The sequence below is a fragment of the Cibotium barometz genome, chromosome 52 (assembly GCF_041138505.1).
Source record: "Cibotium barometz isolate CiBa-2024 chromosome 52, ASM4113850v1, whole genome shotgun sequence".
NCBI lineage: Eukaryota > Viridiplantae > Streptophyta > Polypodiopsida > Cyatheales > Cibotiaceae > Cibotium > Cibotium barometz.
Window position 1 is genome coordinate 17,033,426 of NC_141097.1, and position 18,134 is coordinate 17,051,559.

General features: G+C 41.8%; 1 pseudogene; it reads left to right on the forward strand.

Annotated features, from left to right (window-relative positions):
- The first annotated feature begins 202 nt into the window (after window positions 1-202).
- LOC147608875 (pyruvate dehydrogenase (acetyl-transferring) kinase, mitochondrial pseudogene) lies at window positions 203-868 on the forward strand (annotated as a pseudogene).
- The last annotated feature ends 17,266 nt before the right edge of the window (window positions 869-18,134 follow it).

Sequence of the window (18,134 nt, forward strand, 5' to 3'; positions counted from 1 at the left end):
GGTTGAGCTTGAAGATCCTACATGGTATTGAGAGTGTCGGTGTATTGAGATCATACGTGCTCCGGTGTCGGACGAATCGCGATCTCCGAGAACTATTTAAAGCAGGAGAACGAAGAATGAGAAACGAAACGCCAACTCTTCCAACTGATCCACCAAGAAGGCGAAGCTCGACTCCTTCTACAAAAAAAGGGCAATATCAAATATGGCGGCACGACGGCTGGCTGATTTTGCCGCTAGGAGCGTGGTAGAGGATATCCACCGGTGGAGCCTGAAGAGGCAGAGCGGAGTGACCCTCAAGAACATGATGGACTTCGGGGTCTTCCCCACCCCCAACAACCTCCTGCTGTCGGCCCAGTTCCTGCACAAGGAACTCCCCGTCCGGCTTGCGCACCGAGTGGTGGAGCTCGAGAATCTGCCGCACGGGCTTTCCTCCAACACCCACATCTTGAAGGTGCGCGACTGGTACGTCAACTCCTTCAAAGAACTGCGCAACTTCCCCGCGATCAAAGACAGTCACGACGACTCCAATTTCACCGAATTGATAAGTCAGATCAAACTAAGGCACAGCAACGTGGTGCCTTGCATGGCGATGGGAATCAGAGAGCTCAAAAGCGAGCTCGCACAGTCGAATAATGTAGGCCTCAGCGACGTCCCCGGCGAGATCCACCAGTTCCTGGACCGCTTCTTCATGTCAAGGATCGGCATCCGCATGCTGATAGGTCAGCACGTCGCCTTGCACCAGCAGCCGGAGAGCCAACCGCCAGGATACGTCGGCCTCATCTCCACGAAAGAGAGCCCCCTCGCTATCGCGCAGAACGCTATCGACGACGCGTGTACAAGTTTGGGCCCCCAATTGTTAAATGGGTAGCTGGCCATTGTAAGAAGAGATCTCATGTATATACATGACTTATGAAAGATAAAAAGGATATACAATCCGATTATCACAAATGAGTCTTCTTATTCTTCCCTCTTACTCTCTTGTGGCTATGGTGGTGAGCTTGTGTGTTGATGCATGCTTGCTTGCTTGTATGTGTGTGCTTGTGGTGATGCTCCCTTTCTGGCCCCTTCTTCTTCTTCTTCTTCTTCTTCTCTCTCTCTCTCTCTCTCTCTCTCTCTCTCTCTCTCTCTCTCTCTTGCACACACCAAGTCATCGAGATAGGTGTTGGTTCTCCATAGCTCCTTCTCTCATTGCTCCCTACCTAGCTCAAGGAAAGCTCCACTTGAGTGACACAAGTGGTGATGGAGTGAGCAGTACCTATGAGCTTCACATTTACGGTTGGCTTATAAGTACATGTTCCCAAACTAACCCTTGCTTCTTCTCTCTTCTTCCTCTCTCATGCAAGGAGATGCTCATTTAGGTAAACATCTTTGGTGCTATTACCAAGGATAGCACTTAGCTTAGGGTCTTGCACAACCTATTCTGAAGCTAGAGTCTTGTTTTGCCTACATGGAATGCAAATCCACTAGTAGAAGTTGGTTATGAGAAGCTTGTTTGATTTGTGTCATTTTGTTTCCTTTGTACAATAGAGTTACAATGTGTTAAGTTTGGATTTTTTTTCAAGTCGTTTAAAAAATTTCTATTACCTTAATCTCATCATTTATCTTAGGATATTAGGATTGATTAGGCATTCCTTAAATCATTAGGTATCTTGGAACTAGCCTAGGTAAGCCATTCATAAAAACAAAACCCTAAAAAATCATCATTGAGGGGGAGAAATAAAGGAAAGACCAAGAAAAAATTGGGTGTAGTCTCGGGTTGCATCTCTGAGAAGTGTGAGGCCGTTCACTTCATAGATGTACAACCATACCTTCCTTAGCTAAGCTCGTTCACTTCTTGTTGGAGAATCTCTCCAAATTTGTCTCATAAGTGAGAGTAATGGGCATTAAAAAGAGCATAAATGTGGTACATCTTAACTATCAGGAGAATATTTAAGGGAAGTTGTCAAAAGATACACCATTTGATACATCAGTCTATGAGCATACATCCATACCTTCACAAATCCACATCCATTTCTTCACAAGTGAACACCCGTTTCCCCCCATTAGCAAAAGTCCTTTTGCTGACGTAAGACATGTCCGTACCTTTTTGTAATTGGACAACCATTCCTCTATTGAGATGAGGAATGCCCGTTCTTCGATCTATCCATGGTCGTACCTTGGTGAGGCTGAATTCCCGTTTCTCCACTATTAGGGAACACTCAATCATGTTTCCATCCCACGACCGTACCTACGACAATGAACGGTTGTATAGCTTTGATTAAGCCATGCCCGTACCCACATCAGGCGAACATCCGTTCCTCGATGAATGAACGGCCGTTCCTAATCTTCCAAAGGGAAAACATTTCCCTCTCGAGAGTGTGAATCTACATTGTTACTCAACACATTCATGAACCTATGCAACGGTGCAAAACAACCCCTTATTTGACAATGTTGAACCATCCTACGCACAACCATGTGCTCGATCTAACCCTTTGGTTAATGCAATGTGGAGTCAAACAATGTTGATTTTTTATAGCACTAGTGAAAGTAAAGAACATACAAGAACGGGACAAACCGCCCCTGACTTAGAGATAGGAGGATTGGCTACCCAATACATGGACATACCATTGACTGAAGAGCAAGACCCAAGATCTCTTGCACATTCACATAGGAGTCTTGCCTCAAGGATGAAGAACTTTATCCTGGGAAATACAAAATCAAAAGAGCCTCATCCCAAGGGCATGAGATCGTCAACCTGAGATAACTGCAGGGATTTCATTAACGTCTTCACAATTTCGTGATCACGTTAACAAAACCTGTTTCTGTTAACATAATAAAACTTGTGATCACATTGTATATTCACATGACCTGAGTAATGACCTGCCAGAACCCACTAGTCCCGTAACACCTCTGGGCTTCTTGTTTTCCCGACGGGCCCGCCAAGATATTAGAAATCCCGGCGGGCCCGTCGAAAAAACAAAAGAACCCCGGCGGGGTTCTGTTCTATTTATAAACACTGCCCGACACCCATCGTGGAACTTTTGGGGAGATAGTCCTTGTTTTGGCGGCGTGATATCTCTCCTCAAAGTACTTGTAGAGCTCTCGAGTTGCTAGAAGTGTCCTCTTGGGAAGAACGTCCTTATCTTAGGGGCTATCATCTTTCCTTATAGGCACTCCTAAGGCTATTGAGCCACTTGTCCTTAGTTCTTTGAATTGGGGGCAGGGTGTGGTTCATAGCTAATACTTGCGGAGATTTAGGGACAAAGTTGGAGTCATTCAGCTTTGCATTTGAGCTACGTAGGTAATCTACCTCATTCTACTTTATGAATGGTTTGATGGAGCGAAGAGTTCTGCTTATTAGGGGCTTGTATTGGTTCTTGATACTTGATATAGTTTAGAGTAGACAAAGTTGGAGTCATTCAGCTTTGCATTTGAGCTACGTAGGTAATCTACCTCATTCTACTTTATGAATGGTTTGATGGAGCGAAGAGTTCTGCTTATTAGGGGCTTGTATTGGTTCTTGATACTTGATATAGTTTAGAGTAGACAAGGGTCTATTGTCCTATACTAGAGTATTGGGCAAGCATAGACCTTTGATTTTCTTTGTGAATGTTAGAGAAGGTCTATTGTCCTATACTAGAGTATTGGGCAAGCATAAATCTTTGATTGTGTAAAGTATCCTTAATTGGGTACAAAAGGCATCCTTCATTGGGGGTGTAATGTGCATGATAGTTTTGAAGTAGTTTTCTAGTCAGACCTTGCAAGATAGTTTCGAAGTAGTTTTGTGTTATGTGATGATCTTTTGTATTTGTCAAGATAGTTTCGAAGTATTTTGTCTGCTAATGTATGTTTTGTAATACATGAGTGACTTTGTTGTTTTTTCATTTGTGTATTCATTGTTATATGCTTGGTTGAATAGGTTATTTGTTGAGATGGAGGACAATTACATCGCCTGCTTGTACTCCGAACGTCAATGTGCAACCAGTAATCTACCCAGTGCATCTTCCTGCAAGCGAAACTTTGACGTAGGAAATATACCCATGCGTCAAACTTCATTGCAAGAAAGCCTACGTCAAGGTCGGCTCGATGATGCACAACTCGCCCTTGCTAAAGCGATTTACTTTTCTGGGAGTGCTTATATGATGATGGTGGACAGTGAGCATTGGAAGAGAGCATGGAAGAAAATTGGTGAATTTAGACCAGGGTTTTCACCGCCTACGTACCAAGCTATGCGAAATGGTCTATTAGAGAAATGTTATGCGCAAGTAAAAGAACGTGTACAAAGAATAATTCTTAACAATATAGAGCTGTCTTTAGTTTCCACAATATCTTTTTTTTTAATAGAATGTAGACCTTGGTGCCTTTATTTTCCAATATGTCTTATCATCTTGATGTATAATGGTTGGCTTTAGCCCTTAAATGATGTCTTGATTTTAATTTTGATGTGATTTAACTTTTTCATAGGAACTCATTTAATGGCTTTTACTTTAGATCTTCTTCCTAACTCATTTTAATGGCTCTTGCTTTAGATCTTCTTAGCTACATAACTTTGTTAAACCATAAAATAATGGTTTTTATTCATCTTGAGGTCAAATTTCATTTCAACTTTTCTTTTAATCATTTTGTTAAGAACATTGTAAACTTAGGTACAACCAAATATCAAGATAGCAAAAAGAACTAATCCCCCTTATCAATATTGGACCTTGCTATTTCTTAGAAAATGGTCTAATGTACAAAGAAATCCATTAATTAATATAATGGTTATTTCACCTAGAGGTGAGACTTTCATCCGTACCGTGGATTCTGCTGGTTCAATCAAAACTGGGGCTTACATTGCTCGAGTCATTGGCTCTGTGATAGAGGAAGTGGGTGCCAAAAATGTAGTCCAAATCGTCATGGACAATGCAAAGAATTGCAAGAATGCATCCAAAATCCTAAAGCGACAGTATCCACACGTTTTTTCGGTAGGCTGTAATACTCATAGTTTGAATCTTGTATTAAAAGATTGGTATAAAAGTGATGATACCAAATGGTTTGCCTCAATCGTCGACACTGCTCGCGCCAGATTGTGAGATTTATGCTCAAGAGACAGAGAGTGTTAGATATTTTTTGACCTCGCATGTCAGTTATGTTAAAGCTTCCAAGAGAGACTAGGTTTTGCACTCACTTTTACACTTTTGAGTCTCTTCTTCGAAATAAAGATGCAGTTTGCGAAACATTTACATGCATGGCATTTCATGACTGGGAGAGCACTCAACTTGAAAAAGTGAAAGAGAAAATCAAAGTCTTGAAGGCAGCGCTTATGAGAAGAAGTTGGTGGAACAGTGTGATGGATGCATACCATGTAATGATGCCTGTTATGTATGCCGTAAGAAGTCTTGATCAAAGAGCGCCTAATCTCGAAAAAGCATGGATGCAATGGTGGACTGTCCAGTGGAGTTTGGAGTGTCCTGAGAAATTAGAGCATTCAGTGGTGGAAAAGCAATGGCATGTACCATTCTCCAGTAGACAAAGAAAAGTCCTATTGAAGTACTTTCATGCTAGATGGATTGGAGCGCATTCACCACTACACAGTGCTGCTTACATGTTGGATCTTGAATATTGGAATATGGATTTGATGTCCAATGTTGAGGTGGTGCAAGATTTTTATAAAGTGGTAAACACTTTTTATAATAATGTTCATGATAGTGTAAAGTGCATAAAAGGAGATGACCTCATTTTGATTGAAAGAGGGTTTATTTTCCAACTCCCTTGTTCAACAAATGGCTAAAGAGCAACCTGCATGGAAGTGGTGGATGATGAATGGTGGTGAGCATTATGCTTTATTACGCAACCTTGTGATGAAGGTTCTAAGTCAGTGCTCTTCAAACTCAGGCTCAGAAAGAAACTGGAGTATGTACAAATATATTCACAGTACTATTCGCAATCGACTTCTTGCAGATCGAGCAGATAAATTTGTTTACATGTATTGCAATGAAAAGATCTTGCGAGACATTGAAAGTGAAGAGTATGAAGAAGATATGCCCCCAGATGGATGTACAATTGTGATGATATAGTAGATGAGAACTTTGATGTTGGACGCACGTCGTGCACTACCCTTGAGATAGAAGACAATTTGGACATTGACTTAGATGAGCTTAATTTAGCAGACGAGAGGGTAAACGGTGAAAGAATTTTGGAGCAAGATACTGACATAGAGGAAGAAGTCATTTCATTAATTTCAGAAAAAGTACTTGTACAAATGATTGTATTTGGAGAAATTATCAATACAAAAGTAGGATTTATGTCTTTCTTAGCTTTCATCTTGAAATAAATTACGAATTGCACTAGGAGTTACATCTAAAGGTTCTAGTGGTTTATATTCGCTAGCCATGCCGACGAACACTGTATAAATACCTTGATTTATTGGGACACTACACAATGCACATGTGGAAATATTTTGCATTTGCCTCACTAAACATATTAAGTGGTAGTAGTGTCCACAGGGTAGTATATACTGGCCGCTCCACCCATCGAATACCTTGTAACATACAGGACATTGGGGGGTGGAGGAACTAGTAGCCTCAGCAGAAACTCCCACAAGATCAATATGTATCAAAAAATGAGAGATGTGGTTCCCTTGGTGCACACAGGAGCAATACGTGAAGAGATGGTCTATACATCTTGGCTGATCTTTGTGAGCTGCTCTTGAATCCCTCTATTGGCTGAGGGAGGAGTTGACGCTTGAGATAATCGTATAGCTTCTTTCTCTTTCTCTGCTAGCTATGCCCCTAAGCTTTCTTTGACCTTGTTTAACTCCAATCCAGCGCCCTCCACCCCCCATGAGAGCAAGTTCCTACCTTGTGAATGTCACTGTCTCTTCACGTATGTCGTGGTGTTGACAGTGGCCTCTCTAGAGGCGAAGTCCACTGGAGTTTCTAGGATAAATTGTGCATATAGCATCTTAGCAAAATAGAGTGGAGCGTCGGCGTTATGGAGAGGATGACCGTACACCTCCAAGAAAATGCGCTCGGCATTAATTTTGATATCATTATGAGTGCAACGCGAAACCTTCCATCTTCCCTTCTTAATCTCGCCATCTGGACATGGCCATATTTCCTTTATCATCTCTGTGGTGGTTACGCGTTTATTTATGTCTTTCCATTGGGCATAAGTAGGATTTGTCCATTTCGACAACCTGCATGCTGTTCTCGTAGCTTCGCGGGCTGTCAGTCCATGTGCAAGGGCCTTCATTCGCTCATATGCCTTCTTGGCTAACTCTTGTTGCTCGTTTGCTTGCACTTCTGCCATATCTACATGAACGTAAATGACTTTAGGATTTTAATGAACCGTAAAGATCAACGTAAGATAAATTGACCATTACCCTCAAAAACTTAAAGTTTAACACCACGAGATGAGATATGTATTGCAAAGACTCAATGAGAAATATCCACTTGACTCAAAAAATACTTCAAACAATGCGCGCACATCAAATTTTGAAGAGAAAACATAAACTTAAACACCACAAGAGGAGAGAGATATTGCAAAGACTCAATGAGATAATAATTCAAACAATGGGCACATATCAAATTTTGAAGAGAGACAAACAAAGTGCCATTCTTGAAACTTAATCTCCTGATACTATATCATTACAAAATTGGGGTGAATGACACCGATAGCTCTACAAGAGGACGTTGTGCCCTCGTTGGGTCAGTATTTAGTGATCTAAAAAATTCCACTACTTGCAAAACAGATTTTTGCTCGTCGTGATTAGGCAGACACATCTAATTTTTGACTCTATAAATAATAGTATCCATGGTAACTTTGTCATAGGAACTATTGTCCATCCACAACTCTTGTACTTTCTGCCAAAAGTCATATAAAATTTGTAATAAATACCCTAAAGCAAAAACATCAAATGCAGGAGTGTATGCATCTGCCAAAAACGGATCATAAATTTTCGGGGCTATCCACCACGGCTGTTTATTTCGCTCTCTGTCTGCGTAGGAGACCGCCTGTGCCACACCTTCTGAGGGTTCTTGTCTACTTCAAATACAAAATTAAGAGACACCCGTTTTTTGGGCACTCTCAGCAGTAGCCCCCAATCGATAATACCTATGCGTGGCTTCAACTCTTTTGTAAAATCCAACACTACATTGAATGGATGTAGGTCGGTATGTACAATTCCTACCAAATGTGCTGCCACTAGGCCTTCCACCAGGGCATGCATAATATGTGGCATGGTTATTACTATTTGTTTTATTTTAGAAAGTTCTAGATGACTTAAAGAAATATTATCGGGCGAGGGTTGTCTCCATCCTCGATCCAAACGGAAAATTGCTCTGGTGAACTCACTGAATCTGAAAGGGACCTTCAGAAGAGTATCACTAAGCGAGCCGCCATTATAGTATGGGAAAATAGTGATCCAAGGAGATTCTTTTGTGAAGGCAATACACCTCACAATTGATGGGTGTAGAACCTACATGCCCTGCTGTGCCTGGAAGCTCTCGAACTTGGCGCTGCCTTCTCCTTTGTAGTGCTTTCCGCAAAAAGTAATGTGCTCTAGCAAAAATGATATACCTCTAACTGTATACTCTTTTATTGTGCAGAGCCTATTGTTCACCCTTCGAGCAGAGCCTCGTGCGAGATGCCAATGAGGTGTGTGCACATAGAATTGTAGATTGTACGATTAATGGCACCTGTCCCACTCGCATCTACCTGGCTGGATGTTGCAGCAACGTCCTGGGCAATGCGCACTCTTTTGGGGAGTGACTCTGCATCCAGGCCTTCATGAGCTTGCTCTTGGCTCTTTGCTCGCTCCATACAGCGTCCCATAATTGTAGACGATGCATATTAGCTTCAGGCGGGGCAGCATCTCTAAGATCATTGCATGCTACACGCATGCTCCCCAAAATAGTTCGTGTTATATGTTGATGGTTAAAGTTTGCTATCTTTTGTCTATCAAGCAACTCAGCATTGCCTCCGCTTCAAAGTTGACGCTGTGTATTTTTCCATATCTGCTCTAATAGATCTCGCATGAGTATCTCGGATTCATTGATCTTTTTGACTACGTCATCTGCACATTGTGACACTGTGATGACTACTTCAATGCGAATTGCTCATAGAACGATTTTACGCTCTTCAGGGGAAAGCATGTTGGTCGTCTTCATAAATCTAGCAAATATCACTAAACACAACAAAAACAGAATATTAAACAACATTACTAAAATCAACATCAAGCAAACGTGAGAGAACAGCAACAAGTGTATCATTACTTATCAATGATCAAACAAAAACGGAATATCAAATAATATTACTGAAATCAACATCATCCAATACATCATCAAATGTGAGACAACCGCAACAAGTGTATCATTACTTATCAATGATCAAACAATATTACTGAACTCAACATCATGCAATACATTATCGAACGTGAGACAACTGCAACAAGTGCATCATTACTTATCAAGTGTATACATGTTGCACTCCTCATCTACACACCTATCGTGATAGACAAAGAGAGAGAGAGAGAGAGAGAGAGAGAGAGAGAGAGAGAGAGTTGTGAAGTGTATTATGAGAGAGAGACAGAGAGGGGGGGAAGGAAGAGAGAGAGGTGTGACAGATAGAGAGAGAGGGGACATTAGATGACATTTTTAATAGTTTTGTGAGTTCCTAAAGAGAGAAAAATAATGTTTTGTATTCCTAAAGCACTCCTCATCTACACACCTATCGTGACAGAGAGACAGAGAGAGCGAGAGAGAGAGTTGTGAAGTGTATCATGAGAGAGAGAGAGAGTTGTGAAGTGTATCATGAGAGAGAGAGAGAGAGAGAGAGAGAGAGAGAGAGAGAGAATTGTGAAGTGTATCATGAGAGAGAGAGAGAGAGGGGGGGAGGAAGAGAGAGAGTTATGACAGATAGAGAGAAGAAACATTAGATGACATTTTCAATATTTTTGTGAGTTCCTAAAGAGAGGAAAATAACGTACTGTTTTATTTTTTAAGTAAATAGACGGAGAAAAAAGAATTTATTAGGGATTATGTATATTTTAAGAGAAAAAAAAAAAGAAATCCTCATCTACACATCTATTGTGTTGTGAAGTGTATCATGAGAGAGAGAGAGAGAGAAAGAGTTGTGAAGTGTATCATGAGAGAGAGAGGGGGGGAGGAAGAGAGAGAGAGATATTCATTTTTTCGAGTTACGATATTATGAAATTAAACGTAAAGACAATATGATGTAAACTTTAATCCATGAAATACTCATGCCGCATTACCAACCAAGTATCACATGGATCACACACAATAAAAATAATACAAGTCAAATCAAGCAAATTTACGACATTCTTTCGACCGCGTTAACAATCACATGCCGTAATATGCAAGCAAATTTACAACATTTTTCCGACCGCGTTAACGATCAAATGCCGCAATATGCAAAAAATAATATATGCACTAGCGGACGACACCAACTTGCTGCATTAACGACAAAATGCCGCTCGATTCTATGGGAATACGAATAGGATACGGACATACACTGGCCGCGTTACCGACTATATGCCCGCATTTGACAAAGGGAAGGGAAGGGAAGGTGACATCGCCATAAGGATACTATGCTTGCCGCGTTACCGACTAGTACCGCTACGGCGTGTCATACTTACCATAGGACACAGACCAGCCGCGTTACCGACTAAGTGCCCCACAGGGGCAAGCACCATTCCGAAGAATGGTCTTACACACACACCCCTCGTGTGGCGGACCACCCACATCCTGTCGCGCATTGCGACCATGGGCGGCTGCCCGCACGAACACACACCCACACACACCCACACAAACACACACACCCACAACTCTCATTACCTGTGTATACTGTCAGCAACAATGAACTCCCAAAGTGCCCCTCGGGCCCATATATATAGAAAATTGTAGCCCACCGGTCTAGATGACGACCCCGACGGGACCCGTCGGGTTTTCAATTTTCTCGACGGGACCGTCGGGTATTGCAAAATCCCGGTGGGATTTTACCCGGTTATTAGGAAACCTCCCACCGGCTTTTTTGGGAACATGTTAACATGTTAATAACATGTTAACACATGTTATTAACAAAAAAAAAATTTGTGATCACGTGAATATAAAATCATTGGATAACTATCACACCCCCTCCCTACGAGATCCGAGAACAAAGGTGGGGCAGGGCCCAGATAACCCAATTCAAACTAATCCAACAATCTAGGGAGCCATGCCTACTACCATGTTAGCAAATTCATTCCAAGATTGTGGGCTAGCACCAAGTATAGGTCAAGAACCAGCTCACCACATAGCCCAGAGACCTCCCACACCAAAGAGAAAGAATCCACGAAGAACTCTCCTGATAGCACACGGCACACATGAACAACCACTACCTACCTCACGGGGTGTATCCTAGATACTAAATGGATATTTACAAAGCACACACTAGCCCACCCCACTGAGGCGCGGTCCACAGATGGGATACTATCCTCTAGGCGGCCAAGCTCCCCCTTCTATCATACCACCCCAACCTCCATCCTCCCAAGCTATGGCAGGATTGACACTTGAAATGTTGAGGATAGCAATGGAAATAGGGAGGGGGTAGCTTTCAGAATTTTATCACCAGCACCTGTAAAGCCGGTGCAAGGGTCAAGACCGAAAAGGAATAACCGGCCCACATCTCCAAACTTATCACTAAGTTTCATGGGTCCAGAGACCCCATGCCTCATCTTGAAATGTTTAACCAGATCTGTGAGGCATTTGGCCACGTGGAAGATCAGGTTGAAGTTCCTTTACGATTGAACACCCATTTCCCCCCACTGGGGCGAAAGTCCTTTTGCTGCCAAAGCAAGACATGGCCTTACGTTTTTGTAGTTGAACAACCATTCCTCTATTGAGGAATGCCCGTTCTTCGATCTATCCATGGCCATACCTTGCTAAGGCATGAATACCCCATTCTCTACTACTAGGGAACACTCCTTCCTATTTTCATCCCACGACAATACCTACATAACGAACAGTCGTATAGCTTCCATTAAGCCATACTTGTACATACTTGTACCCACATCAGGTGAACGATCGTTCCTATGTGAACTCCCATTCCTCTTTGAAATCCCATTCCTCTGTGTAAAAAAAGGTCATTCCTAAGCTTCCAAAGGGAAAACATTTCCCTCTCCAAAGTGTGACTCTACATTTTTACTCAACACATTCATGCACCTATGCATTGGAAAATTGGTACGAAAAAACTCCATATTTGACAACGTTGAACCATCCTACACACAATCACTTACTACATCTGACCCTTTGGTTAACACAATGTGGAGTCAAATAGTGTTGATTTTTTATAGCACCAGTGAAAGCAAAGAACATCTAAGAACGAGACAAACCACCCTTGACTTAGAGATAGGAGGATTGGCTACCCAATGCACGGATAGACCATTGATTGAAGAGCAAGACCAAAGATTTCATGCACATTCACAAAAGAGTCTTGCCTCAAGATTGAAGAACTTTATCCTGGGAAACACACAATCAGAAGAGCCTCTTCCTAGGGGCACGAGTAGGGATCGTCAACCTGAGAGAGCTGTCACACCCCTGCCCCACTAGATTCAAGACCAAAGGTGGGGAAGGGCCCAAATAACCCAACACAAACCAATCCAACAGTCTAGGGATCCATGACTACTTCCATGTCGGCATATTCATTCCAAGATCGTGGGCTAGCACCAAGTCTAGGTCAAGAACCAGCTCACCACAATCCAAAGACCTCCCACCAAAGAGAAAGAATCCACCCAGAACTCTCCATTTACCACATGACACACATGGACAACCACTACCTACCTCGCAGGGTGTATCCTAGATACTAAATGGATCTTTACAAAGCACACACTAGCCCACCACTGAGGCATGTTCCACAAATGGGATACTATCCTCCAGGCCTAGCTCCCCCTTCTATCATACCCCAACCTCCATCATCCCCAACTGTGGCAGGATGGACACCTGAAATGTTGAGGATAGTAATGGAAATAGGGAGGGGTAGCTTAGGGAATTTTATCACCCGCACCTACACAGTCGGTGCAAGGGCCAAGACCGAAGAGGAATAACCGGCCCACATCTCCAAACTTATCACTAAGTTTAACGGGTCCAGAGACCCCATACCTCATCTTGAGATGTTTAACCAGATCTATGAGGCATCTGGCCACATGGAAGATCAGGTTAAAGTTCCTTCACAAGTGAACACCCATTTACCTCCACTAGTGAAATTCCTTTTGCTGACGTAAGACATGGCCATACCATTTTGTAATTGAAAAACCATTCCTCTAATGAGTTATGCACGTTCTTCGATCTATCCATGGTCATACATTGCTGAGGCAGGAATGCCCATTTTTCTACTACTAGGGAATGCTCGTTCTTTTTTCCATCCCACAACTGTACCTAATGACAAAATGAAAGGTTTTATAGCTTTGATTAAGCCATGCTAGTATCCACATTAGGCGATGAATGCCCATTCCTATGTGAACGCCCGTTCCTCTGTGAATTCCCATTCCTCTGTGTGAACGAATGGCCGTTCACTAAACTTCCAAAGGGTAAAAACTGTCTTCTCTAGAGTGTGACTCTACATCGTTACTCAACACATTCATGCACTTATGCTCAGGGAAATTGGTGCGAAACAACCCCCTATTTGACAAAATTAAACCATCCTATGCACAATTACTTGGTACATTTGACCCTTTGGTTAACATAATGTGGAGTCAAATACTGTTGCTTTTTTATAGCATCAGTTAAAGAAAAGAACATCCAAGAACCAAACAAACCACCCCTAACTTAGGGATAGGAGGATTGGCTACCCAATGCATGGATAGGCCATTGATTGAAGAGCAAGACCCAATGTCATGCACATTCACAAAGGAGTCTTCCCTCAAGATTGAAGAACTTTATGTCGGGAAACACACAATCAAAAGAGCCTCATCCTAGGGGCACAAGCATGGATCATCAACCTGAGAGAACTGTCACATCCCTACCCCACTAGATCCGAGACCAAAGGTGGGGCAGGGCCCAAATAACCCAACCCAAACCGATCCAACGATCTAGGGATCCATGTCTACTACCATGTAAGTAGATTCATTCCAAGATCATGGGCTAGCACCAAGTCTAGGTCAAGAACCAGCTCACCACAATTTATAGACCACCCACCAAAGAGAAATAATCCACCCAAAACTCTTCAGCCAGCACATGGCACACATGGACAACCACTTCCTACTTTGCAAGGTGTATCCTAGATACTAAATGGATCTTTACAAAGCACACACTAGCCCACCCCACTGAGACACGGTCCATGGATGTGATACTATCCTCCAGGCCTAGATCCCCCTTATATCATACCCCCACCTCCATCATCCCCAGCTATGGCAGTATTGACACCTAAAATGTTAAGAATAGCACTGGACATAGGGGGGTAGCTTTGGAAATTTTATCACCAACACCTACACAGCTGGTGCAAGGGCCAAGACCAAAAAGGAATAACCAGCCCACATCTCTAAACTTATCACACTAAGTTGACAGGTCTAGAAATCCCATACCTCATCTCGAGATGTTTGACAAGATCTATGAAGCCTTTGGCCTCATGATGGAAGATTAGGTTAAAGATCATTCATGATGAGTGAACAACCATTTCCCCCCACTCGTGAACTTTTGTTGACATAATACATGACCGTACCTTTTTGTAATTGAAAAACCATTCCTCTATTGAGGAATTCTCATTCTTCAATCTATCCATGGCCATACCTTGCTCAGGCGCGCGAATGCCCGTTTCTCCACTACTAGGGAATGCTCGTTCTTGTTTCCATACCACGACTGTACCTATGACAACGAACGATCATAGAGCTTTGATTAAGCCAACCCGTATCAACATCAAGTGAACGCTTACTCCACTGTATAAATGAATGGCCATTCCTAAGATTCCAAAAGGAAAAAAATTTCCTCTCCAAAGTGTTACTCTACATTGTTACTCAACACATTCATGCACCTATGCTCAGAGAAATTGGTGTGAAACAACCCCGTATTTGGACAACAACATTGAACCATCCTATGCATAATCACTTGCTACATCTGACCCTTTGGCCAACACAATGTGGAGTCAAATAGTGTTGATTTTTCATACCACCAGTGAAAGCAAAGGACATCCAAGCAGCATGGCACAAACCACCCCTAACTTAGAGATAAGAGGATTGGCTACCCAATGCATGGATAGATCATTGACGCAAGAGAAAGACCCAGGATGTCATGCACATTCAAAAAGGAGTCTTGCCTCGAGATTAAAGAACTTTATCATGGGAAACACACAATCAAAAGAGCCTCATCCTAGGGGCATGAGCATGGAACGTCAACCTGAGAGAACTATCACCCCCACCCCATTAGATCTGAGACCAACGGTGGGGTCCACCCGATTCAAACCCATCCAATGGTCTAGGGAGCCATGCTTACTACCATGCTGGCATATTCATTTATTCCAAGATCATGGGCTAGCACCAAGTGTAGGTCAACGTGTAGGTCAAGAAGCAGCTCACCACAGTCCAAAGACCTCCCACCAAAGAGAAAGAATCCCCTCAGAACTCTCTAGCCAGGACACGGCACACTTGGACAACCACTACCGACCTCACAGGGTGTATCCTAGATAGTAAATCGATATTTACAAAGCACACACTAGCCCATCACTAAGGCATGGTCCATAGATGGGATACTATCCTCTAGTCCTAGCTCCCCCTTCTATCATAACCCAACCTCCATCATCCCCATCTATGGTAGATTAACACCTAAAATGTTGAGGATAGCAATGGAAATAGGGAGGGGGTAGCTTCTGGAATTGTATCACCAACACTTGCACAACCAGTGCAAGGGCCAAGACCGTAAAGGAATAACCATCCCACATCTCCAAGGTGAAGGAGAGGCCTCTTTTTGGGTGACAGAGTTCAATCTTTTTTGGAAATTAGGGGAGTTGTAGTTGATGAAGAGGGTTTTACACCTTGTTGAGATGAAATTGGTGGCTCTAGCTCTTTCTCTATCTCATAAGAACAACAACTTGCATGGAGGCTAGTTGTAGTGTTGCTATTCTTGCATCCTAATCAATATCACACTTGTCTGTGGCCCATCCATCCTCTTTCTAGAAGTGTAAGATTCCTCCCCAGCCCCTCAAGATGTCTAATTTCTTCCCCTGTAATCAATCCCCTTTTCAGAATAATAAAAGATCTTGTTTCTACCTGTTTTGGCCTAGAGAGAGAAAATATTCTAGAGAGAGGTAATTTAGTTTTTAGATATCTTTGATTGGAAAAATATCCCTTCTTATTAAAACAAATTCCCCTGAAATAGAAGTTTAAAAAGAAATTCCTAAGGTGCATTAGAAATAAATTATAATGTGCACAAAAGACAACCTAAGGGTCAAGATTTTCTGAAAATTTTGGATTATGGTCCAATTAAGGTTTCTATGGACCAATACGATTAATCCAAATGTAGGGCGGAGATAAATTGAAGAATAAAAGAAAAACCCACCAAAAATAAGTAAATGCTCACATAAGATGAAGAGTGGACTAAGGACCAAAGAAAAGAATTAAAAAACTGAATTTTGACACCTCAGTGTGGGGATCTCCCCTCATGAAGTAGGTGCCTTTTTCTCATCATTACCCCCAATTTTAATCAATAAAATGAGATATTTTCATCTCTCCTCTCTCCTGTTTCAAAACTAGATCCAAAAAGTAAGTTGAACTGACCCAAAAATGGTCAAAAGTTGACCAAACTCATATGGAAAATTCTAGAATCAGTTTGCTTGGTCAGAGACTCACTTTTTCCCAATAAATAGAAGCCTCCCCCTTTGTAAAAGCTTAATGGTGTTTATGCACTGTTACTCTACTCCTATTCTGAGAGCCATCTACATTGAATTTTTTAATAATCCTAATCCTCTCCAAGTGAATTGGTGGCCACTCTTGTTTCAAACAAGAGTAGAACCCTCAATCCCTCAAGCCAAAGGAGAGCTTACAAGCTCCATGTAAGCTAATTTTCTTACTTTGTTTACAAATTTTAATGAAAAATCTATGGTTTTCTTGATTTTTATGTTTTGCAAATGATTGAATTAAATTCAAATGCTATGCCTTTGATGAAAAGGCCACCCCCTTCTCTTCTTTACATTCCAACATTTCTTAATCCTAGAAAGATTAACTAAGTGACTAATTAAACTCTTCTTATTGTTTACTCTCTTGAATTTAGAAAATTGTGTAGATTTAGAGTTCTATAATTCTAAATTGGGTTAATTAAGTTATGTGAAGAATGATAAAAATGAGAAATGGTCAGCCATACAAAGGAGGTTATGGTAAAATTTTCTAAAATTTTGTGGAAAAGAAAGTTTATTTTTATGTTATTCCAAAAGAGTAATTCCCACCATTTTTGCATCTAAAAGAAATATTCTAATTACTCCATGTACATATTCACCTATGAATATGCATGGATATCACTGATATTAATTATTAAATAAGAAGCATTGTAAGCAAATTCAACCAGATGCAAATGGCTTTACCACTTCTTGGGTTCCCTGCCACCACAACATGATCGAAGGATATCTTCTACTACCTAATTCACTCTTTCAGTCTAGCCATCTGTTTCGGGATGATAGGCTCTACTGAGATCCAAGAAAGTTCTTACTGCTTCAAAGAATATAGTCCAGAATTTCGATGTGAACTTGGGATCTCTGTCACTTACTATCCTCTTGGGTAAGCCATGCAATCTGAAGATCTCTTTAAGAAAAACTCTGGCAACACCCACTATAGTGTATGTTTCTTTCACTGGAATCTGATGGGGGGCAACTTTGTTTAGTCTGTCAACTACCACAAAAATGGAGTCGTAACCTGATTGTACTAAAGGTAATCCAGTGACAAAGTCAATACTGATACATTCCCACTTCATCTGTGGAATGTCTAGAGGCTGCAGTTTCCCTGGCATCTTGACTCTCGCTGCCTTGACTCTCTGACACATTAAGCATCACCGCACATGATCAAGTACATCCTTTTTGAGTCCTGGCTAGAAGAAGCTTTTCTTCACAGACATATAGGTTTTAATAAACCGTGGATGTCCAGCTATCAGGCTATCATGGGCTTCTCTCAAAATCCTTCCCTTTATTCCCTCATCATTGGG